The sequence below is a fragment of the Gymnoscopelus braueri genome (genome assembly GCF_963280865.1).
Source record: "Gymnoscopelus braueri genome assembly, chromosome: 23".
Lineage (NCBI taxonomy): Eukaryota > Metazoa > Chordata > Actinopteri > Myctophiformes > Myctophidae > Gymnoscopelus > Gymnoscopelus braueri.
In genome coordinates, this window is record NC_137625.1 from 37,250,666 (window position 1) to 37,276,425 (window position 25,760).

General features: G+C 43.1%; 1 protein-coding gene across 2 annotated transcripts in view; it reads right to left on the bottom strand.

Annotated features, from left to right (window-relative positions):
- The window catches only part of znf800b (zinc finger protein 800b), a 58,466-nt gene extending 37,294 nt beyond the window's left edge, over positions 1–21,172 (bottom strand). For both annotated transcript variants that reach the window (XM_080421615.1, XM_080421614.1), the window contains exon 1: positions 21,055–21,172. The gene's annotated coding sequence lies outside the window, so the exon portion shown is untranslated. The remainder of the gene's footprint in view (positions 1–21,054) is intronic.
- Between the last annotated feature and the right edge of the window lie 4,588 nt (positions 21,173–25,760).

Sequence of the window (25,760 nt, forward strand, 5' to 3'; positions counted from 1 at the left end):
TCAATAACAAAACCGCAAGATGGTGATTTATTAGACTTGCAGCTCTAGTCACACAGAGAGATCTAGGTTTATTTATCAAATATCAAGTCTGAAGTCTTAGGTTCCCTGCTCTAAACCATGACATTAAATCAATCTGAAGTGATGCCATTACATACAGTTCCTCCATGAGAGCCAGACATTCAATGACAAAGGGAGAGCAGGCAAGGAAGCAAGGTTACCATTTGTTAAAATGAAACAGAGGTGGGGGGCATTTTCTCAACCACCTTATATAGGCTTCTATAATATAGCCAATCTACAAGATTTTTTCTCTAGAGAAAACGGGAAAGTGCCGCTTTTTATTCTGCGTTTACTTGTCTACAAAGTGATTGAAAACGCTGTAGTGTGCATGCCAGGTGGCTAGGTGGCGGTGACGCACTGTCAGTTAGACCAGTCACGCATGCTAGAACAACTTCCATTCTACTTCCTATCACAGCTGTTTGTTTGGTTGCCATGTCCGCTTATTATAAGCGACTTTGGGCTTGTTTCCAAAGTGTAGTTGCTTACACACAGACCCCCCCCCCCTCTCTGAAAATATTTTGTGCCAAGGACCCCCATACAAGATTTGCGTTGTTAAAATGTTCCAATTTTTGGGGGAAAATAGCAGATCTACAAGCTCACGTGTCGTATTGCGACGAGTTGTGAGCTTGTGGATCGGCTATTTTCAAATAGACTTTTGGGCTTGTTTTCATAGACCTGATTGGTAATTTCTCTCGCAGAATCTGGCAACACTGGTTAGCGCTTTATTGCGTTTTCAACCCCTGAGACGTCTGATAATTTATTTTGCTGTTTTCTCTAGAGACCGTTGTCGTCTAAACGGGGCCTTAAATTAAATAAAACCCCAGCCAAGGACAAGTGTATTGTTTGGCTGCCAGCAGTACTTCAAGAATCAAGGGGGGTTTGATTTGCCACTCACTCATACAGGTACAAGCTGCGAACTGTTGGTGCAGCATGTTCCACAAGACTGTGATAACAACAACCTCAGCATAATATACAAAGCATAATACAGGGTTTCAAAGCAGCAAAAAGAACAAGAAAAACAAGACACGATAAAAGGAAAGTAGTCCCACACTCCAAGCCAACTTGGGCACCAATGGCCGAGTGTTTAAGGCGTGTACCACATAGGCTCAGCGAGTCTAGGGTTCGATTTCCGCATGTCACTCCTTAACTCTCTCTCCCTTCACTGTGGACTATCAAATTAACCGTTCCAGGAGTGGAACGGTTAATTGAATAATCAATTAGCCTAAATGATTGACGGGAAATTAATTGAATGAAAGTTTAGTAATCAAATAAACATTTTGTCCTTCTCTGCGTGTCTAACATATATGGCTCTCCATCGTTTGAACACTGTAAAAACGATGGGTTTCCGGTAGGAAGGAAGATATGATGCAGCGGATGGTACCTCACATTTTAAACGTACTCTTGACTCCATCAAATGACTGATCGGGAGGGATCCTTTGGGATTTTAATAGGAGATATACAAGCTCATAGCACGCCACCGAGTGCCGTGCTATGACCTTGTAGATCTACTATTTTTGAAAAATCTTGAACATTTGTGCGAATATTTGAAAATGTTTTTTAAAGGGAACATTTGTAACTCAAATCTTTGCTTCTGGGGGTCCCTGGAACAAAATGTTTTGAGATGGGAGTCGGCTGCCAAATACATATGATTTGGGGGGTCCTTGACATTAAAAGGTTTGAGCACTTCTGATATATAGCAACATAGGTTTTTCAGAAAACTGTAAGGATTTAGAAGACATTTGTAGAATCCCCAGAAGCAAAGATTTGGGTTACAAATGTTTGCTTTAAAAATATATATATATATTCAAAGACTTTTTGGTCCCTGGCACAAAACATTCTCAGATGGGGTTCCGCGGCCAAATACATATCATTTTGGGGGTCTTTGAGAACTACTGATTTAGAAGCATTTGTAGAATCGGCCTCAGGTCTTAATGGGTTAAGGTACAATATATAATACAATATATACTTGTTTCAAGAAAATTTGAAATAAGAAGCCACAAAAAGTAAAGAGTTGGTACAGGGATAAACAGCAGCCAGATGACCAGAAGGTTGGCTACCTGGCCTGCCCAAATGGCTACGAGGATTTCCCACACTAAGTAACATCATAAACGTTATGTGACATTTCCCACCAGTCAATATGTGCCTGGGGATTCACTGTGTGTGGGTGTGTGTGTGCAGTCTCTGAGACAAAAACCTGACAAGCTGCAATCTGCTGCTGACCAAGCTTAACACAGCCCAGAATGATGACCCACACACGCAAACACTCACATGCACACACACACACGCACACACACGTGCACACGCACGCACACTAAAATATGCACAAATTCATAATATACATGCAAGCAAGCACACATTGCAGTTTAAAGACATGTCGGAGTACTATATACATGTGTATGCCCCGTCGACACACACATCCAAAACACACAGACAAGCTATATGTATGATAGAGCATTAAACTGCATCACCTTGCAACTTGCAAGACTTACTGTAGCAGTTGATATACTTTTAGACCTGACTCACCTGAGGCCCATTCTAAAAACGCAGTCTAAATCCTAACGTCACGTTTTCATCCCAAAGACAATCCATACATCAACATCTAAAATGACACAAACTATTCCCAGATTGAAAGGTATAAAAGTTACACAGGTCTAAATGGGTTAATACATTCGAACACACATACCCCGGTATTACACACACCCACATGTGTCACATGGCGGGGGCGCGCACACACACACACGCATACACACAACACTCATGTCCAAAATCACCACCAAATAAATATATAAAATATTTATAATTATAATACTACACAACAAGTTCAATGCAAACATGCACCCAGTGGGTAGCGGGGTGTTGCCATGGTGACAGACAGCAGTGTTTGTGAAGCAGTAAGGTGCGTAGTGACTCCGGTAATGAGAGCACCAACCTGACTGACTGCAGAGAGGAGAGGATGCCTTGGTGTGACCCAGTCTGAACTGCTTAAGACCTGCTTACACACATTAGCATCCTTAGTGGTTATTTAAAGGAGAATCTCGCCCAAGTTTTTATTACCTTTCTTACAATCTGGGAACCCAGCGCCAAATGAAAAGGAAAGACAGCGCCCTCTGCTGTTTTTGACTATCTCAGTTGGCTCTGGGAGGAAGAAAACGTAGCACCTGTGCGCAAGGAAACCGGGGTTTTGGTCTGCCTTCAGCGCATCACCTTGGGTGGTGCGACTATGTTTTCATTCCCACTAACATTATTTCTACACGGAACACTGACACCACTTCTCCCAGAGAACATGGATCGTTTTGGTTATAAGCCCACTTGTTTCTATGATGAAAGAGCAAGTTAAAATGTGAATATCTTTCCGTGGTTTTGTCTGCTCCGCGGACGGTATTGTTAAATTAGTTTCGGTTGGTTTCGAGAGGGGAAGGATCGACGGACACGTGAATCCCGCCCATTACATTTGATTGGGTAAAGCGCGGCCTGCTTCCTGATCTGAAGGCACGCCCACTTGTAGGCTACTGCGTACATGTTATGACGAACCTCCCCGACAGATTCAAACGCAGAGCAGAATCTGTTCTTGAGAGATTACCTTTCTTATGATGTTATGATATCCTAGGAGGAGTGGTACAAAATTTCATAAATCCCTAACGGGTCCGCCACAGTAAAAAAACGCGCCTATCGTGCTTGCTTTAAATCGCGTATTATAATAGCTTTTCTTTCATTTTTTTTGCTGAGATCTTCATAGCAACACAACACTATGCAACATGGGTTTCTTGAATGTCACCCACCGTAAAGTCTCGCTTTTGCGACACTTCCGGCGCCCGACCGGAAACCCCCCCAAAAAAAGCACCATAGGTGTGGGTTTTTAACTGCAGCGGACCCGTTATGGATTTATGACATTTCTCTACTGTACCACTCCTCCTAGGATATCATAACATCATAAGAAAGGTAATAAAACCGTCGGGCGAAATTCTCCTTTAACTTTGAGAGTTAACCACTTAAAAACTCTATCTAGACTTGGAAAACTTTTCTGTCTACCCCAAATGTCTGTGCCAAAAATAGCCGATCTACTAGCGCACAACGCGACACGTTGTACGCTTGTAGATCGGCTAGAATAATGGATGCTGGGGTTCAAGTGTTTAATGTCCTTACGTACCAGTGGTGTTTATTTTGAGCGATTAATGCATTGATTTTAACTGCTGTTTGTGTCAAGAGCGCATTCCACACAGAATGCTATTATCATACCCGGCGATTAAGTGAGTGGCATAATATTGTTTCTAAGTTGATTTAACTAACCCTCCCATGCCGCCTGTAACACCACATCTATCTATATCTATCTATATACGTATCTATCAATCAATTCACAAAACCTGCGTCAGTGTGTGTGTGTGTGTGTGTGTGTGTGTGTGTGTGTGTGTGTGTGTGTGTGTGTGTGTGTGTGTGTGTGTGTGTGTGTGTGTGTGTGTGTGTGTGTGTGTGTGTGTGGGTCTGTCTGTGTGTCTGTCTGCCTGTCTGTCTGCCCCGAGCATAACTCAGGACTTCCAACTTGTCGTGTGTGTCGCTGATGACCCTGGGGTGTACATCGCAGAGAGGGAATTCGGTCTGACCAATGGTTATCGAGAACCGAAAAAAGCATGCATGTATCTCTCAATCTGTCTGTCCGCGGGTCTGTGGGAAAAACACCACATCTCTGTCTCTGTGTGGGATGGGGGTGGCCGTTATTGGCCAACCAAACCCATCGGCTTCACAGTCGGATTGGCCGAGCTTTGCATCACGTTTGTACCGTCGCACCAATATAAGTGGCAGTGTGTACAATGGTCAGTATGTCTCCCATTCATCTCCATGCACGTCATCAACAAGACGTCAGCAGCTTTTGACGACATGGGATCCCCGACCGTATCTCCATATTTGGTCGATGGGTTGTATGGTACAGGGTACCGCACTGGGTACTCTGACAACGGGTACAACAAGTCAACGTGGGGCATGCATTCCTGACTTGCATCGTTCCCGAAATCCAAGTAGGCCGGTGCCCATTTATAAATCTATTAAACGTTATTAGCACTGTGGTAACGGGTACTTCACTGGGCGCAACAGGTACAGCAAGAACTCTGACAGGTATTACATAACCGGGTGGGGCATGTATTCCTAACTTGCATCCATCACCAACTTAAGTTGTCCCCGAGTAGCTCTTTTTTAATCATTGTTCAATAACTTTTTCATTAATAGCTAGAAACTAGCAGCAGTATGCTAGCGGTAGTACCATTTTCAATACAAAAAATACAAATTGGTGCAACGTGACTAACCACCAGACTTGATCACCATTTCTAAGTCTAGTCTCTCGCATCTCAGCCATATTTCAAACCCAACACCAAAGAACACACACAAGGAACTGTGTGTGTGTGTGTGTGTGTGTGTGTGTGTGTGTGTGTGTCTGCGTGCGTGCGTGCATGCATGCATGCGTGCGTGCGTGCGTGCGTGCGTGCGTGCGTGCGTGCGTGCGTGCGTGCGTGCGTGCGTGCGTGCGTGCGTGCGTGCGTGATCATGCGTGCATGCGACCATGCGTGCGTGCGTAAGAGCAGATCTGCAGCAAATATTGGATAAACTCTGGACTACAGTAATTCTTTGTAACGATTTATTTTATGCTCTCTCTTCTTGGCCAGTAGATACTGTAGTGTGTGTGGAGTGTGGATTATCTGGTATCACACTGAATTATCTTCCAGTAAATCTTAACGGTGGCGTCCCCGGCACGCTGCCCTCTCATAGAGACAGCGAGTCATTTCCTCCAGCTGTGTGGTGGAGGGCTGGCAGGACTGCCTCCTAATAGACCAATTTCACATCCTCTCATACGACACAATACACACACACAGGTTAGTATTACTATACTTTAGAGGACATCCAACATTTTAGGATGCCAATTTTATGAATGCATTTTTTTCCAAACTTTCGCCATTTTCAACCCTAATCCTAAATCCAAAGATCGGCTAGCGTGTTGTGGGATTGTAGATCAGCTATTTTCGGTGCACGACACCAGCACACAAGTATGTACTGTATAACTCAGGCATGACTATAACCCCAATCCCTAAACATAACCTCTGACTTTCTAATCCTAACATGAATCTTTTTTCTAATTGTAAAACTAGAAATACATTTAACCATAAAACAACAATCTTGTGAAGTCCAGGAAAAGTGTCCTCACAATGTCTATCAACCAAATTCTACTATACTTGTGGGAACTTGTGGCCCTCACAAGTATAGTAATACAAGTACACACACACACACACACACACACACACACACACACACACACACACACACACACACACACACACACACACACATATAGAAAATCCTATTTGCCTCTAAACTACCTAGCAAGAATAGAACAGTGGACAGACACACACACATACATTACACACACACAAATAATACTACCTGTAGGCTATAGGTGAGCCAAAAAAGGAGGAGACCGAGACAGTGACATCCCTTATTATTTTCTTTCTAGAGCAGTTATTAATTCAAAAGACTTTCTACCTATTAAGATTCCAAATGTGTTGTCACGTGTAAGTACATAAGTACCATGATTGGCCCCCTGACGCCCTCCCTTAAATACTCGTTGACCGGTGTCCCCTATGGCAGTGGTTCTCAAACTTTTTTCATTTCAAGGACCCCTATAAACTCTGAGAGTGTACAAATGGAACCAAATGGACCCTTTTGGCTCCATTTGGTTCCATTTGTACACTCTTAAGAGTTACACACCCGTAAGGGGCCATTTGGAACCCCCTCAAGGAACGATGAGGATACCTATCCTGGACCACACTTTCGCCGCAGGCTGAAAACCCACCTCTTCAGGAAACACTACCCTTCCTCTTTGCCTGGCCTACTTGTTGTTAACTAGTTGTTGAAATCTTGTTTAGTCGATACACTTATTTGTTTTAGCTCTTGCTCATTTGATTTTGCTATTTTGTCTCATCTGTTTAAGAAAGTAGGTAGCTGATATATTGCACTTTTACCTTAGCGCTAGGTATACTCTTGGTTGCTTGTTTTTGCAGGAACTGCACTTAAGACTTCTGGTGATTAGTAGTTTCGTTCCCTACCTATGTTGAATGCACTTATTGTAAGTCGCTTTGGATAAAAGCGTCTGCTAAATGACTGTAATGTAATGTAATGTAATGAGACCCACTGCCCTAGGGGTCTATACGTTTGGTCCCCTCATGTACACCAAATCTATTCGCCGAAAAGAGCTGATCTGCAAGTGGTTAACTACCTTGCACCTGCTCGGGGTCATCGTAAAACCATGACACTTGGACACTTCTCCCTGACTTTCATGTTCTTTACCTAACCCTTTCTGTATATCTTTAAGTTGTCATATCGTCTCTGTTGGGTGGAAACTTCATATGTCCAAAACTGTAACTTTTCAGGAGAAAATAGCAGATCTAAAAGCTCAAAACGCGTCGCTTCGCGCTGCGTTTGGATCTGATGCTTGTGTGGGACGCTTTAGTATGATCAAGTAGGGTATTCATTTAGGGAATTTAGGAAAAAAAACACAAAAAGTTAACATGTGGAGATAAGAGGTTTCTGCCCAACAGCAACATATATAGTGTAAACTGTAAATGGTGCATTTATACAGCGCCTTTATCCAAAGCGCTTTACAATGTGCATTACATTCATCCATTCACACACACACACCCACCCATGGTGGAGGCAACCATGCAAGGCACCAGCCTGCTCATGAGGAGCAGTTAGGCCAGGGTTCAGTGTCTTTCGATCGTAACACAGGGGGAGCCCGGGATCGAACCGGGAACCTTCCGATTCCCAAGCGATACGTCCTGAGCCACAGTGATGGCTGAGCCATGTTGTCAGGTACAGTATGTATGTACTACTGCATATCAATGCTGTCAGGCAGAAATCTTGTATCAAAAAAGTTGCAATTTTGTACGATTTTTCAAAGTGAAAAGTGGTTAAGTGTGTCTTTATAATGATAATAATATGTACAGTACATACATAGGACCACAATGGAAACAAGTCCCCAGGACTTTTTTGTGTTATCCTTTTAGCTTTATTGTCTTACTGTACCTCGTGCTGTTTACATTTCTGACTAATAAAGTATTCAATCAATCGATCAAATAAATATATATATATATCGATATCACGATATATCGCGATACTTTCTCCCGCGATAAATAATATACTATATATAGTATACTAATATAGATATACTGCTGAAAAAAACCAATATTAAAATATTTTATATATAATATTTTAATTTTTTTGTGATACGTTGTTTTTCCGACTCTGTATTTGTGTAATGATGATTTTGAACTGTTTGGTGCTATTTTAAGAGTTTATGAATTGAATACAAGGACTATCGTGATATATCGTTGGTGAAATTTCATGCAATATATCGTGATATCGCAATATATCGAATATCGTGATATTATCGTTATCGAGGGCCTAATATCGCCACAGATATCGTATCGTGAGATACCCATATCGTCCCACCCCTAATATATATATATATATATATATATATATATATATATATATATATATATATATATATATATATATATATATATATATATATATATATATATATAAAAATACATTTATTTTTTATTTACCATAGACGGCTGCTGACCCCCTTTGGTGCCCTGCTGTAAAAAAAAATGACAGATGACGGATCCATCTGCCAATTCTTTATAAAAATTCTTCCAGCTGGAATGAATAATATACCCTTATTCTCCAGCATGGACGGAGTCAGGACATCTGCTGGTATTTACAGTACATTATTCAAACCAGAGTGACTCACAATGATCTTTTCCTATGCTTACAGAAACAGATACACAAATAGTTACCAGAGCAGGGGATGCTCATAAAAGATTTAGTTGTGGAGATAAAACCACATTTACAGTTACATCAATGGAACTAATATACTATCAGTCAATGTATAACTGCTGTGCACTCAGCCACAGCGAGATAGCGCTGGAGAGTTTAATTGTCTCCGCCAGGCCGAAATGCATGGCGAGAGAGTATGTTTTCGCCCCCGTCCGTCCGTCCGTCCGTCCGTCCGTCCGTCCGTCCGTCCTGTCTGTGTGTTAGCAGCTAATCTCTGGCACCGTTGGCCCGGTCGCTCCGAAACTTTTTTCACATGGGCCTGTTACATTACTTTTTTACATTACTCCTACAGATTTTATCCAAACGTCATGCAAATCGGTACACAGTATCTCTATAGTCATGTGATCAACACAAATCTGTCCGATTTCCCATATTCCATCCTCATTGCCTATGGTTGGCTTCCAAAGTTTGCAGGATTGGTCCGTTTTGAACAAAAAGCCTCAAACTATGCACGCAGCTTGCGATTTCCGTGAATTTTCACACGCACATTCCCACTAGGCCGAGGAAGAAATGCCACCCTTTTCACATTGGCCTGTTATAGCGCCACCAGCAGGTCTTGGAACAAAATGCCTCAAATCATGAATGCAGTGTCTGATTGCCGTGAAAGACCTAAGAATAAATGGCACCCTTTTCACATTGGCCTATTATAGCGCCACCAGGAGGCCACAATAACGTACCTGACCTGGCGGAGACCTGTGCTCCGAGGAGCACTTTTTCTAGTTTACACTGTGATTTTCAGCAAAAAAAAAGGCATCGCTTTGCGTACAAGCTATATATATCAGGGTGTTCCACAAGCAGTGGCCAGTCTGGCCACTGGCTGGTGGTTCACCATACATTAACCACTTAAAACCCTATGTGCTTCATTGACCAGGGGTCCCCAGGGGGGGGGGGGGGGGGTCTATACTTCCCCCGCTACTTTTTTCCCCCTCTACTGTAAATCTCTTTGCTGAAAATTGCCGAACAAGCTTGTAGATCTGCTAATTCTGCAGAACGTTCACCTATTATTAGATACAGAATAGCGTGTTTCATGTGGTTAAAACCTTTACAGCCATGCTGACTCTGATGTAAGGATCATTGCATCCATCAGAGCAGAGCTGCTTCACCAAAGCCAGACTTCGGACAGTACATACAGTATTTGAGCAATTTGACAAGTTAAATGCATTAATTAATTAGCTTTGTCCCTGTGTCACATTTAATGTCAGTGTGACAAATGGATCAGGTGCAACACGGGACACAACGTCCATCATTAGTTAACCCATTAAGACCGGGAACGCATCTGTGTCATTTTAGATTTATTTGGCTCTTCAAAAATAGCAGATTTACAAGCTCATCAAAATCGTGAAAAATGTGTGCAAATCTTTGAATATATGTATTTTTAAGGCAAACATTTGTAACTCAAATCTTTGTGCTTTAAAAAATATATATTCAAAGATTTGCACACATTTTCAAGATTTTTCAAAAATAGCAGATCTACAAGCTCATAGCGCGGCACTCTGTGCCGCGCTATGAGCTTGTATATCTGCTATTTTTGAATAGCCAAAGAAATCTTACAATGACAGAGATGCGTTCCCAGTCTTAAAGGGTTAATCACACCACACACTATGACAGTTCTGTTGATAGACAGAAGTTGATAGTTAGACACCTAACGACATGTCCTTCCCTATAATAGGGCATAGCAGTGGCGGCCATTTTGTGGTGCCACAGATCAAAAGCCCATTGATTTTTCCCATAGGGATTTATGAAAATATTTATATAAATTATTTTAAGCCTGGAACCATGCCATCCAAGCTCCTGTTGAATCATGACCATAATAAAACATTTGATTCTGTTGAATATTTAATTATATTATAATATAATTAAATATTCAAAAAGAAATTGACACAGAATTGCCCTATTGTGGACATAGGCGAGCATTGTAGCAGATCTACAAGCTCACAACTCGTCGCGGTGCAACTTGAGCTTGTTAGATCTGCTATTTCTTGGTGAATAATATATTTGGTGTTGTAGACGGAAAACAGGAGGGGGACAAGTGCAGAGTCCTGGGGGACCCCGGTCAAAAGATTATACAGGGTTTAAGTCAGTGAGGCTCAATCAAACTCAGGCTTGGGACTGGAGCCACTTCCGGCCCGCAAAGTAATTTTGATTGGCCCCCAATCAATCAATTTAAAAAATACAATTATTATTTTCATATAACATAATAAAAAGCTTCTCAATGTTTTCATGCTGATGGCTGCATTGATTTGGAGTGTTACAACTTGTCTGTCTGTCTGTCTGTCTGTCTGTCTGTCTGTCTGTCTGCCTGCCTGCCTGCTGGAAACAATCACTCAGTAAACTCATGTCACTCACTGCCTACTGGGTCACAGCAGAGTTCAAAGATCCATTCATGAAATGTGTCTAGTCTAATTGTTTTATGCTCATTTCTGCATAACTGTGTTTACTACAACATAACAATGAGAGCCAAAATAGAAACGGGGCTTGACACAAATTGCTTATTGCTATAGGCTACTGTATTTGCCCTAGTAGTCCTATTTAAAGTAATAGGGGCCTTCAATAAGCTGCTCAATGTTCAGCATATACGTAGCCTATGATTGGCAGCAAATTTCAAGAATACAGCCATTGAAAGTGTGTTATGAAGTATTTCAGCCATTATGAAAGACCCCTGATCTGTCATCTCCTCCAGGTCCCCTGGACATTGTATACACCAGTGGTTTTCAAAGCGGGGACGGGGACCCCCAGGGCTCCTTGAAGGGGTTCTGGGGGGTCCCCAGCCAAATTAGTTAATATAGCATCAAGGTTTTAACCACTTTAATCACATTCATATACATTTTGGGGTCCTTGGCAAGAAAAGGTTTGAGAACCACTGGTTTAAAATTATGGAACACCTTGACATGATTTACTGTATTAGGCTTTAGTGCATCAGAACATCTCTGACCATGTCAGATATATGACTTTTAAATACTTATTTAACTTTCTGGCAACGTGATGGCGCGCGCACACACACACATACACACACACTTTTGTCCTGAATGTAGAAATGCAATGCAATATCTTCCAAATATAACTTTGTGGCAGCTAATTATTTTCTGTGCAGATTTCATGGCAAATAATGAAAAGCTTGAAATACACACACATTGCACTCACAGCAGCAGGTTGGCCTGATTATAGATACACGGCGCTATACATTATTCCCAAAACAAACTTTGTGGCGACAAATCATTTTGTCGACGGCAAAAAAAACACACAATTTGACCCAATTTGCAGAAATCCAGCGCAATCTGCCAAAAAGCGAGATTGGGACTCGGCTCTGCCCAGTTTTCATTGCTCAACAAAGTTTAGTGAACTGAGACACGCTTTCCCCCGCCGTGCTTATTGGCTCCACTCTCTTTCTCTAAACGTCTCATAATGTTTAAGGTTTATAGCCCCGCTTGTGCCCACTGCGGCCTACGATCACACTTCATTCATGTCCAGTGGGGGAAAGCAACCATAAGTACATTTACTTGGTACTGTTAAGTATGTTTTGATGCCAACACCTTTGTACTCTTACTCTAGTGCAGGGGTATTCAACTAGATTAGGCAAGGGGGCCACAATTGTAAAATGACTTGAAGTCAGGGGCTAGTGAAGACTATTACAACTCAAATGAACAACTAAAATTGTCCTAATCATTTAGCTGACCCCTGGGGGGTCCCCCACATGCCACACGTCTACAAGCTCACAACGCCTCGCAGCGCAAGGCGTTGTGAGCTTGTAGATCTGCTATTTTTGGCTAAAGTTCTCGAGGTAAAAAAAAATCCTATCACACAAAGATTTGGCGGACCCCCTGTAGTAACTCTGAGGACCCCCTAGGGGTCCCGGACCCCCTGTTGAAGACCCCCCTGGTGACCCCTAGATGACAGCAGGAGAAAACAGCAATTAATGAGAAAATAATTACCCGAAAATAATCAATAGAAAGAAAAAGTTAAAGAAAAACAAAATGGCTAGCAGAAATATTTATGGAGATTCACCTGAAATAAAGTCACTCCCTCTCTCTGCCTCTCCCATCCCATCACCGGGTCACCCCCTCTCTCTGCCTCTCCCATCTAATCACCCGCTCTCCCTCCTCTCCCATCCCATCACCCGTCCACCTCTCCCTGCCTCTCCCATCCCTCTGGGGGCAGTTCGTCCCTCTTCAGTGGGGCTACGGTGCCAGTTAACCCTTTTAGACCGGGAACGCGTCTGTGTCATTTTTAGATTTCTTTAGGCTATGCACCGAGTGCCGCGCTATGAGCTTGTAGATCTGCTATTTCATTTTTAGAGAGAACATTTGTGCAAATATTTGAATATTCTACAAACAGTTTTTTGAAAAAAACGTATGTTTCCATATCAGTTGTGCTCAAACTTTTTCATGTCAAGGACCCCCAAAATGATATATATTTGGCCGCGGACCCCCATCTCAAAATATGTTGTTTCAGGGACCCCCCAGAAGCAAAGATTTGAGTTTAAAATGTTTGCTTTAAAAGAATATATATATTCAAGGATTTGCACATATTTTCAAAATGTTTCAAAAATAGCAGATCTACAAGCTCGTATTATGAGCTTGTATATCTGCTATTTTTGAATAGCCAAAGTGTGAAATAATGCTTTTTAGCTCAAATCTAAAAATGACACAGATGCGTTCCCACTTCCCTGTCTTAATGGGTTAAGAGCCATGGAGTCGGAGAGGGAATGAATGATGGATGAATGAGGACCCAAGTCTTGCCTGAGAGGGTTTAACAGTCAAAACTGCTGCGGTTTCCATACAGAAAGTGTGGCTCCGAGGGGACAAAGCCGTTTTAGAAACTTCACTCTGTTCACCTTCACCATCGACATGCCAGGACATCATTATAGAATGAACCGACTAGCTGGTTTATTTACTGACGATGGCCATTATGTCACCAGCTCACTATTGCTGGTTGGAAGTTGCACACTCTGGTTGACTGGTTTGCTTACTGGCTGTGAGAGGGGACGTTACACTGGCCTGGCATGATGTATCACTGACTGAACCATGGATGGCTGGTTTAAATAATGTCTGTTTGGTTGTTCAAAATGACATTTAAATCTGCAATCCTTTTAAACTTTTATGTCTGCCCAGGATTCGAACCCAGTTCTCCTTGCATGAGAGACACATTTCTACCGTTAAGCTAAGACAGAACGCCTGTTAGGCCAGGGCAGACTGTGACATTGCAACTTATGAGCTTCAGGCAGTACTGCTTGTCAACCAGTGGGTGTCCTACCTGACACCGGGGTCTAAATGTCTCAAAGGAAGAGAAGGGAGTCTACATCCACCCCCTCACTGCAGATGCACTAGTTATATTGTATTATTTACCATACTCTATCACACAGATTGGTTTAATTAAATAACATTTTATTCATTTACTTCAATTCTGGGCTGTAGCTTTAACTATTCAAGGGTATAAATAGACCCCTGTGGGTCCATTTTTACACTGTCTAAGTTAAATTAAGACTCTGGATCTTGCAGTGTAGATAGCCGATTACATATTACTGCCTGGCTGGCTCACTGACTGACTTCTGGGTGGAAATTACACTGGCATGCAGGATGTATACAGCTGACTTGATCCGTCTATCTTACTGTCCTGGCTGACTGTTTTACTCTTTTCTCATCTGGCTGGTTTGCGGGATATACGACTCGACTCGCTGACTACGTTACCGACTGAGTGACTGGTTGGTTGTGCCACCATGCCATGCATGGATGCAGAGCTATTCCATTCCTACACGCTACACGTGAAGCAATGCCCACAAGCCCCCCTCATTCATATGGCTGTAAAAACTCCTGTTCTACTCCACTCTCTATTAAAGTAAACCGACCAAATCATCCTCCGTCTTCATCACCATCACCACCCTGCTCAATTTTTAAGGCTGTGGTGCGGGGACATGGAGATGGGCAATTTTGCCTGCTGCTCCAGCGGGAACCAGCTAATCTCAGGTTGCCATAACTCCCAGGTCTCCCGAGACAGCATGAAGAAAGCCGGGGCCATGATAGCGGGGCCCTGGCAAATGGGCCAAAAATCAATTCAGAGAACACTGTGTGCTATAGCAAACATTAGCATCACCTAGCAGAAATTCTGCCTCCTGTATATATGGTGTATAGATGTGACATTTCGAGGCAGTGCAGGGGGGGAATTAATTCGACTGCTCCGACCCAACCTTATTTTATCACAATACTTTTGCTTCACATAACCCACTTTGTTATCCATGCTTATTTTGTCCCAGATACCAATTTACATCCCCACTGAAGGCAAGTGCTGCATGTCCCTCACTAGTCCATCGCCTCTGGCTTGTAGAGGTGGGTAATATGTATACTGTCTTGAATTAACCGCTTAAGCCCTATATAATTCTTCGTATGACGGAAAATGCTGATCTACAAGCTCATGTGTAACAATGTGAAACGATATGAGCTTTGATATTTGAACATTGTGAAAGTTGATTTTTTTTTTGTAAATGTTTTGAAAATGTTAATAACATGCCTAAGATAAGGAAGCTAGGTTAAACGTGGTCAATCAATAGTGAGAATCAAGCCAGCTGCTGCTTCAAAGCCATCTCTAAGATATAGTTTGGCCAATACCAATTCAGGAGAGCTAGGACGTTCGGAAGATTAAAAAAAAATGAATACTCCAAAACTAAAGTGGAGCCAAAGATAACGAAGAGTATACTAAGTGGACTGGACCATCAACAGGAGCCAATGGGATAATTTGATCAACTGCTGTTGTGTATACGGTCCCTGTCACTGGCAACCTTTACTAGTGGTTCTGGCAAGGGTGTAGACAACCATGTCTCCTCAATTGGAGTCGCCAGGCCGCTTCTTTTCACAGTGAGGGGTTTCACAGTTCCCCTCGATCCCTGCTGAATAGGCCGACCTGTAGGCATCCCTATTGCAGCAATAGAGAATACTCTGCCCCTCCTTGCCAGCTTCCCGCCCACATAGGCTACATGGCCAATTATGTTCCTTGCCGCTCATGCCCAAGCCGGAGGCAACCGCGGAGGAATCGAACGCCAGTCTCCGCGGTGGTGGGCAGGAACTTTACCCCTGCGCCACCCGGGCGCCCATGTGGGGTAATTTGGGAATCTTCAATTATCATAAAGATAAAAATAAGTCAGAAGTGCTGCATGGGCGGCATGTCTGAGTCAGGCCTTTGGGGTGAAACTCTACCCTGGGGAGCAGGAGCTTTGGGTGCAGGTACTGCTCTGATTTTCCCGTGCCTTGTTTTTATGCACCGTGTCAGGTAAACCATGCTTAAAGGTATGGTGAGTATACATGAAAGCTGAGCATTAACATATTAGGAATTCATAATTAAAAATCAAAGTCCTTTTCTCCCAGCCTGTCTTAACACTGAATCTGGTAACTCTGCCCGAAATACACTGCACTTGTATGGCAGTGGTTTTCAAAGTGGGGTCCGGGGACCACCTACGGGTCCTTGGGAGAGTTCCAGGGGGTCCCCAGCTAAATTTGCTAATATAGCATCAAAATCAATTGAACCACAGAAACTCTATATACATCAGCTATTTGAAAATAGCCGATCTACAAGCGCACACATGTGACACATAGAGGTAGATTGTCTATTATTCAAAAGGGGGGGGGGGGCTTTTTTAAACAGCTTTTAAATCTCGTATGGGGTCCCTGGCACATAATATTTTCAGTTGGGGGTTTGTGGCCAAATATACATTCACTTGGGGGTCCTTGACATGAAAGTTTGAGAACCACTGATCTATGTTCTACTGTTGACAGACATTCCAACAGATCACAAAGCAAATTTAATTTCAGTTACTACATGTCCAGTTTTTACACACTTTTATCTGGAAACCAATCTGTGTGACTATAGTCTGGTATACACTACAGTATATGTATACATGTATGTCAACTCCAAATATATGACTTCCATTCCCTTCCACATAAACAGTATTACTCTGATTGTTATTGTCCAGTCTGCCTGGAAATTAGGCCTCGATCAGTACATTATGTCTGTTTTACATAAGTAAAAGTCTCAATACTGCTATGTAGAAAATACTCTGTTACAACTTAAGTAAAAGTCCGGAATTCAAAATTTACTTGAGTAAAAGTACAAAAGTATTGGTATCAAAATGTTCTTAAAGTACCAAGAGTAGAAAGTATGCTACTTATTATACAGAATGTCCCATTTCAAGTTTTCAAATGTATAAAAATCTTTTGAAAATAGCAGATCGGCCAAAATGTAGGCTATATAGGGCTGAAGTGGGTAATGTATGTTTTGTAAGAATAATCCAAATCTACAAAGTAACTGAAGTTTCCATATTATTGCAGTGGAGTAAAAGTATAATATTTGCCTCTGAGATGTAGTGGAGTAGAAGTAAAAGTACTGAAAATTGGAAATACTCCAGTAAAGTAAAAAATACCTCAAAATTGTACCTTGTACCAAAAAAGTACAGTACTTGAGTAAATTTACTTAGTTACTTTACACCACTGCCAATACCCTACTTACATGTGCCTATGCAGTCTAGACCAGTGGTTCTCAAAGTGGTCAGGGTCCTTGAGGGAGTTCCAGGAAAAATTTATAACATTTTGAATATTTTTGAAACATACTTGTATGGAGGACCCTGGCACTATAATATTTTCAGATGGGGGGTCCACGGCCAAATACGTGAGAACCGCTGGTCTAAAGGTATATACAAAGTTAAGAATGAATTAATAAGCAAAGTCCTAAATACTGTTGCATGGTAATACAGTCAACTTTTTGGATGAGACCAGACTCAAGTTTGTTCAGTTAGTTTGTCAACCACATGTGACAACAACACTTTCACCATTTGATTTGTGTGCATGGGGATCTCATCTTAAACAAGCTCAGTGCTTAATGAGTCTCCCAGTTTAGTAGACCGTGTATTGTGAATTTGTACTTCCATGTACTGATGTTCTCATGTCTTACTAAATAAAGTACATCAATCAATCAAAACCATATTATCATAACACAAAGAGTGTCAAACGCATTTGAGACACATCATTGTCTACTTAATACTGTTACAACAAGCAAGACCATATCATTATAAACATAAAGTAGGTGCCACTGCCATGTGTTATTCTCACAACAACAACAACAATAACATGGTCATGGCCAACAGAATCATGGGACCAACAACTCAACAGGAAACCGTGGACCATTTCCACATCATGCATCCAATGCATTCTTAACCAATAAACTCCAGCAATCGGTATTGGGAAAGCTTTTGCTGAAAATAACAGATCGATCTGTTATTTTCAGCGAAAGCTTTCCCCACAATAACAGAAAACACACTGGTAAAGAGCCCTGCGGGACTCCACTCAACCATACGGGGTTTCAATGGTTAATCATCCACCCGTTATTCGATCCGTTAGAACCTTTTCAATAACTTCCCTCGGTGTGTTATTAGGACTTGGCGGAGCCATGCGCAGCGTGCCCAAAAAACGCAACACATTGGAACAAAAACTTGCAGCTTTAAACCCCGTCCGTACGACGGTGTCCTTACCCCTAAAATATCCGTTCTACAAGCTCACAATGCGTGGCGGTGAGCTTGTAGATCGGCCTTGTTGTCTCGGCTATAGTGCCCAAAAAGCGCATTGGGAACAAAACTACACGCCCCATCGTTCACTTCAGGTTCACTTCACTTCCACACCCAGCGCACTGTAGCGAACACTAATAAATAACACCAAATAAACAGTGTCTCCGATTGTCCTTTCAGCGACATAAATACGTTTTTGCGCCGTTAAAGGTTTAACACGGTCACATGATCGTGGCCCCGGTGCGTTTCTTCCACGCACGACGGAGGAGATATCCATCTTTTCACGAGATATCGACTCACACACCCACAGTCACGGGGGGGACTTCCACAATGGCCCACATGTTTAGTGTTAGTTAGAGCACCATGGAGGAAGAGAGAGGACCCGGCCGAGTGGAGCGATCAGCCCCGACGTCAGGCCAGTGTGCGTGTGTGAACGGCGTCCCCTCTCTTACGCATTCCACGCACGGCCATCGCGTTCCGGGACGAACCGGGGTGGGTTATCTTCCGTGTCTGTTGTCGATGCACTGTCTGCTACTACTTGAGAGCGGGTTGCGCACGGCGATCGTCGCCCGCTTGGGTCCGTGTGTGAGTGTGTGTGTCTCTCGCTGGTTCCCCTTCTTTAGCACACACACACATACACACACACACGCCGAGTCTCCATTTGCAACTCCATCTCGCCCCCCATGGGCGTGCACGAGGCCGCGGGCAGTGACGCAAATGACACTGATGATGGTGATTTGCGAAATGTCATATCTCTTCCTAATTCACTGTCGGCGCGGCGTGTCGAGACGAGTCATTTTAGAGACCGAACAACACTAGTGGGAACGTGGATCGCATCGGGTCGGTGGAACCACGCGAGCGATCGGATCGAGTGAGGATGTGGGTTGCATAACTCAGCCAGCAAACTTAATAAAAAATGGTGCTGTGTGCACCGAGGTGCATTCACCCCCCCCCAGTAGTAACCGTATATGATGCCGTGTTTGTTTCGGTTTGATCGTGATGATGATGCCGTCGGCCTATAGTAGCCTATATATCACCCAACAACCATCCCAGACCTGGACTTTTCTGGTTGTAGTAGGTGGGAGGATCCACGCAGGACATAATAAAGCCCCGAGTGGCCTCGATCGCTGCTATGATCGCGGCTCTCCGGTGGACAGAGCCTGGCGCTATAAGCTCTGCCCTGGGACGCAAAGCCGGGCGGAGAGAAGTGCAACTTGGGACCCGGCATTCAAGAGAGAGAGAGAGAGAGAGATCCGTCCCCGGAAGACAAAAGAGAGTCTCGCTGCACGGATACTATTGTAGCTCCTTTCATCCAAAAGAGTCTCCCCCAACTATTTACAAAAGGCTCGCCACCAACACACACACACACACAGAGAGAGAGAATTATATCAGAGAAAACAATCGGGTGACGGCGGTTGAAGGAAGCAGCTGCCTACATACAGTCTGCGCAAAGCGGCCACAGCGCAATCGTTGCGCACACAGTGAAATCCTGGGTGTTGATTTAACTCTGAAGCGTGTGCAAATGGAACCGAATGGACCCCATCACGGAGTCCATTCGGTTCCATTCGCAGTGCACACGCTCCAGAGTTAAATTAACACTCTGGGTCGTACAGTGCGGCGCTGGACTTCCCCCAGTGTTGCGCTAAAACTACACGATTTGTGCAAAGAAAGAAACAAAAAAGGCTGGTTTGATGTTATTGCCCTCGTTTGGCGAGCAGCGAAGCCAGAGCGCAGCCAGGCTGAGCCTCCTCATGGCACCATTTGCATCGCATCCATTATATCCCCTCCCGTTCAGATCGCCTCGTACACGGCCACACCGCGGGCCTATAAACCACGTCCAGTGTTCCGGAACTAACACAAAGCCCAGCTTAACTTGATCAAAAGGAGAGGCCCAAGTACAAAATGCACCTTTCAAGCCGTTAAAAAAGGGGAGAGAAGCGAGAGAGAGAGAGAGGCCCCCGCTTCGTAACGATTTGCAGCATGGCAGCCGTTGGTTGGTGGCGTCGGGGTTGTGCGGCGTAAAAGCGAGCTAACCTGAATAAAACACACACAAAGACAACGCGCTAACGCGCCCATGACCACCCCGGCGAACACGCCGAGCCGTCCGCGGTGGTCCGGACGGGCCGGACCCCTCCGGGGGTCGAGATATCGCGAATGTAAGACGCTGCGCTTTTGCGGATTCGCGGTGGCCACCTTTTCCAAAAAGCAGGCAGCCTTGGCGCACAGGACCGGTGACCCGAACGGTGTTTTGCGCGTCCTTCTACCGAGCAAAACCGCAGCGCCGCTCGCGTTCTGGCGACCCGGTGGAAACGATCACATCCCGGTCGTGCGCGGTGTCGGATCCCAGGCCGTTCAGCTCGCACACGGCGGCCGGCGTGAGTCGCCGAAAGCTTGGTCCCTTCTCCCCATCCATAACCGTGGTCAGGGGCTGAAACAAGAGGGCGATGACGCCATTTTCTGCACAAAAAAAACACAACCTCGCTCTCGGGGAAAAAGCTTCGTCCGAAGCGTTTTAAAAGCATCGGCCGTCCCTCGGATCGGCGCCGAAACGTGTTAGAAACACTTCTTACCTGCGTGAGTGTCGATCCGTTGGCCGATCGCGGTTGTTTTTTGACGGGTTTCAACTGCGTGTCGGTGGGGTTGTATAGTCCGGGGATTGTTTATTGCGCGGCCGCGCAGCGCCCTAGCTCTCCTCTCTAGTTGAGTTCCAGTTCCTGCCTTTGTGCACCGACGCACTGGAAGCTCCCAGCGCTGCGCAAAGGTGTGCGGGCGACCCACACACACACTTGGCCACCGTCGCTTTAAAGGTAGTTTAATCCGTTAAAGACGGGATTTGGTAATAGCCCGATGCGATGGGGATCAAAACTAGTGGTAACTAGTTGTAACCAAAGGCCCCGTTGTAAACCCAGGGCAGCCTCCAAGCGCGCACAGACTATTCGTCTCCACACGGTTCGAGTCATCAGTGCTCATTTAACTCCCAAGGACCCCCTTAGCTGAGAGAGAGATGAAGCAAGGACCCCCCCTCCCCTCCCCCAGGTCCCCAATACATACTGTATAACATTGTGTTGCAGATTAAACTTTTGTTCATATATTTCATAGATAGCTGGATTCATGTTGATGTGTATTTTCAGATGGTTAACCTTTAAACCCTCAATGTTTAGTCAACTTGACCGTTGGCTCTGTACTTGGTCTGATCTTTTTCCCTCTATGCTAAACTCTCCGAAAATAGCTGATCTACAAGCTCACAGCGCCTTGCGCTGAGAGGCACTGTGAGCTTGTAGATCTGCTATTTTCAGCTAATGTTCCCCACCACACAAAGATTTGTAGTAACTCTGAGGACCCCCGGCCCCTAGGGGTCCTGGACCCCCTGTTGAAGACCCCTGTCCTAGAGTGTACTGTACAGATTGACTTGTAAGGGTCTGTTTGGTTGCATTTAGTTACAAATATACACTGAAAGTGTCTGTGCATGAGTGTTTGAACAAGTCGGGGACACAAGTTTAAAGTTTAAAAAATAGCTCTAAATCGGGTAATTTCACCATATTTCTCTTTCTGCGGGCTCTAAATAAAACGATGAAATTATGTAGCATGTGTATTCATAAAAATATATACATTTAAAATAAGACCAGATTGGGCCTATCAGAAAATATGTTTCGCCTCAATGGTAGCCTATATTAAATGTCTAAACCCATCCTATCAACGTCGACTTTAATGTCTTGGTTTAGTTTATAAATAGGCTACCTGTGCAATGATGACAGTGTGACAAGCAGCCCAGAGTCCAGTAGATGCTCTTGAGGAGTAAATGGACTGTTTCTTATTAGCCAGACATGAAAATGTGATAATTAGCTTAGAAAAACAGTCTTTAGGCAATCACGACTGTGTAGGTGAATCCATCCATCGATTTACAAGCTCACATCGCATTGCTTCTTTGCGAAACGTTGTAAGCTGGTAGATCGACTATTTGTAGCCAATGCCCCCCCCCCCCCCCCCGCAGAATATGGATGTTCAAGTGTTTCAAGTGTTTAAAAAAAAAAACAGTATTCAAATGGGACTCTCTGGCCTAATCAAACCTGGAGTCCTTGAAATTGAAAAAAGGTTGAGAATCACTGAACAGTCAATCAAGTCAAGTGGCCAAGTTAATGTTGTTTTTTCTCATTGCCTAATCGTATATTCATGTCCTCAAACGCCTCTCTGTGAACTCAGTCACCCAACAATAGCAACAATGAGGGAAACACCGTCACCGCCCATGCATCAGGATAGCCGTCTGGCCCGTCTCCACTGCGTGGAGTCTGCAGCAGGCCCAAGTGTGACTGTTTATCTTCCATAACAGCCCAACAAACCATTTATATTCAGCATAATATATAGGACCACCTATATATTTGTGATCTTATTATATGTTGAAGTGTTACCAGGATCACTGGCTGCCACGCATGCAACAACAAGGCCTATTTGAACTCTTTTAAGCCAATAAACTCTACATCTGTTTCATTTGACACTTGACATAAGGAGCTGGCAGTGGCAGCCATTGAAGCTGTGCAGTCAGTTGTTTAAGAAAGGTTAAACAAAAAAAAAGCATAAAGAATATTTTATTCATAATAATCAGACACCATTGCCAATAGATTCTATAGCAGGCCTGTTGAACTTAAAGTTTGTATTGTATGCCAATTTCTACTTTAGTAATAATAATAGTAAATAATACATAATAATTATAATAATAACATGAATAATAAATACATAAAAAGATGGGTGAACACAACTTTAAAGCAAATTTGTGACAGGAGATCTTCGGGAGACAAAATATGGTTGTTAGGGAATTTAAGAAGTTCTATGTAAGTTATAATCCCCCGCCAGCCCTCTCCTTTGGACCCATGAGAGCCCAGAACAAAAGGTGCCCACCACTATTGCCTTTACACAATTAACTAAGGCACCAGCATTATACCATTATCATAAGAATGCTGTTTTCTAAAGCCGGAGAAAACCTCTGCATTCATGGCCGTAGCCCGCATAGAGCCTTGGGCTTTTATCTCACCAATTACATGCAAGCTGCATTTATCATATACCTACTGGCATGTTGGACACTCTCTTTGTGTCCGTGTGTGTGTGTGTGTGTGTGTGTGTGTGTGTGTGTGTGTGTGTGTGTGTGTGTGTGTGTGTGTGTGTGTCCGGGTTAGTTGGTAAGTTAGTAATATAGCCTAGGCCCTAGGGCTAGGCTAAGGCCATATAGGCTATGTACTCATTTGCACTTGAAGTGTAGCTGTGGCTATAGGTCTTGGTATAAATGACTTGTGATGACTTATTCATGAGGATATTAAAAAAAGCTCCCTGTCTGGCCAATAATCTTGTCCATAGTAGTGTTTACTTTTATGAAAAGGCCATAACATCGAGGATAATGATGCTGCTCCCCACTTCCACCTGCACAAGGAGTAACATATTTTTTTAATAATGTTTCTGTTCTACTTACAGATACCACTACTACTAATAATAATAATCAGTGGCCTTGTGGTTAGCGTCCGCCCTGAGATTGTGAGGTTGGGGGTTCAATCAAAAAGCCGTCAAAAATGATATCCAATGGGGGGCATGGGGGGGTGTACATCATGTGACACTAGTGTTGATTGATTGATTGATTGATTGATTGATTGATTCAATCAATTCAATCAATCAATTTGATGGTTACATTAAAGAGAGAAATACATGTAGATACAATGCATTCACTGAAATAACACGTCAAGGATAGAAGACACAACAAAGTTAGAGACTTGTTTCAATTGTGGTCCTTGGTCTTGTGCAAACAGATATAACAACAAAGAACAGACATTGATCCCTACGCCCACTCTAAAAAACTATGCAACTCCATGAACGAACTATAAAACTAAGATCTTATTAACAGCATACTGTAGATAAACAGACAACCGCGCTAAACTGCGACACTATCTAGAAGCCATGATTTGACCTTTTTCTTAAACAAGTTATGACTACTTATGCCCTTTATGGGCAGTGCCGTGGTATGTCCAGGGGCTGTACTTACTTGTACAAGTTGCTCATGCTAAGGAAACAGGAGATGGGCTTCTGAACTGCTTTACTTGAGTATTTGTATTTTTGGATACTCATCACTTTCACTCCACTACATTTCAGAATCAACTTTATTGTCAGATCACAGGTTTACAGGTGCAAAACAGTGGAAATTTGTTTTTGTGCAAGCTCCACCGTCTTGTTATTTCCATAAAAGAGAAAGGGATGAAGAAGAAGGGGGGAAGGGAAAGAGAGAGAGATCAATCAAAAACCAAACATAATATCTATATTACACATAGTATATCTATCCGGTGCGGTAAGTACCTGAGGTAAGACATAAGATTACATTTCAAAGACAAATATTGTACTTTTTAGCTGATCTACAAGCTCATAACATGTTGCAGTGTGATGCGTTGTGAGCTTGTGAGCGTTGTGATCTGCTATGTTCCACTATTATTGATATTCTAATACAGCAAGGCATTGATATTAAAAAGACCAGTACTTAAATTCAAGTACAAATTTAACAGAGCAAATTTCACTTGTAGTGGAGTAATATTTGACCAGTCTATACTTTGACTCAAGTACTGGGGTTGAGTACTTTGTCCACCACTACTGCTACTTACTTTACTTACAGTAATGTGAACCGATGTTTGATCAAAGTTTAAGGATTCTTTATTGTTAATCTTGTGTACGTACGGGTACATAAAAGTAACATTATTTTGTTCTGGTTCTTCAGACATTGTAGCCGCAATAACAATAATAAAACATATAGGCTATACAACCACAAAGAAATAATACAAAAATGTATCAAAGAATAGAAGCAGTATCAAAAACAGTTTGACAGGTTCTTTCGCCTAAGTTTTCATTGACCACCAGGTGTCAATGTTGGTGTGTGTATTCCAGTTTGCTCTACTGTCTACCTACCTGATCATTATCACCTTGAATTAATTCAGTGATGTTGTTCTTCAAAATAAATGTATATGGTTTGTTTATTCTTGTCATATTGTGTTAAAGGGATAGTTCACCCAAAAAATAATTCATGCATATTTTGTAGTTTTTGTTACATTCCTAAGCCAATCATTTGATGACCGGCGGAAAGATGCTAATGTCTCTGGTAGGAGACTCAAAGTTGACACTTTGAGTCTCCTACCGGAGCCGCCGGTCATCAAATTATTGGCTTAGGAATGCATGCCACAAAAACTAAAGAAAGAAAAAAAAACTCCATAAATTCAAGTCTCCATGGGGTGAACAATCGATAGAAAAACAGTCA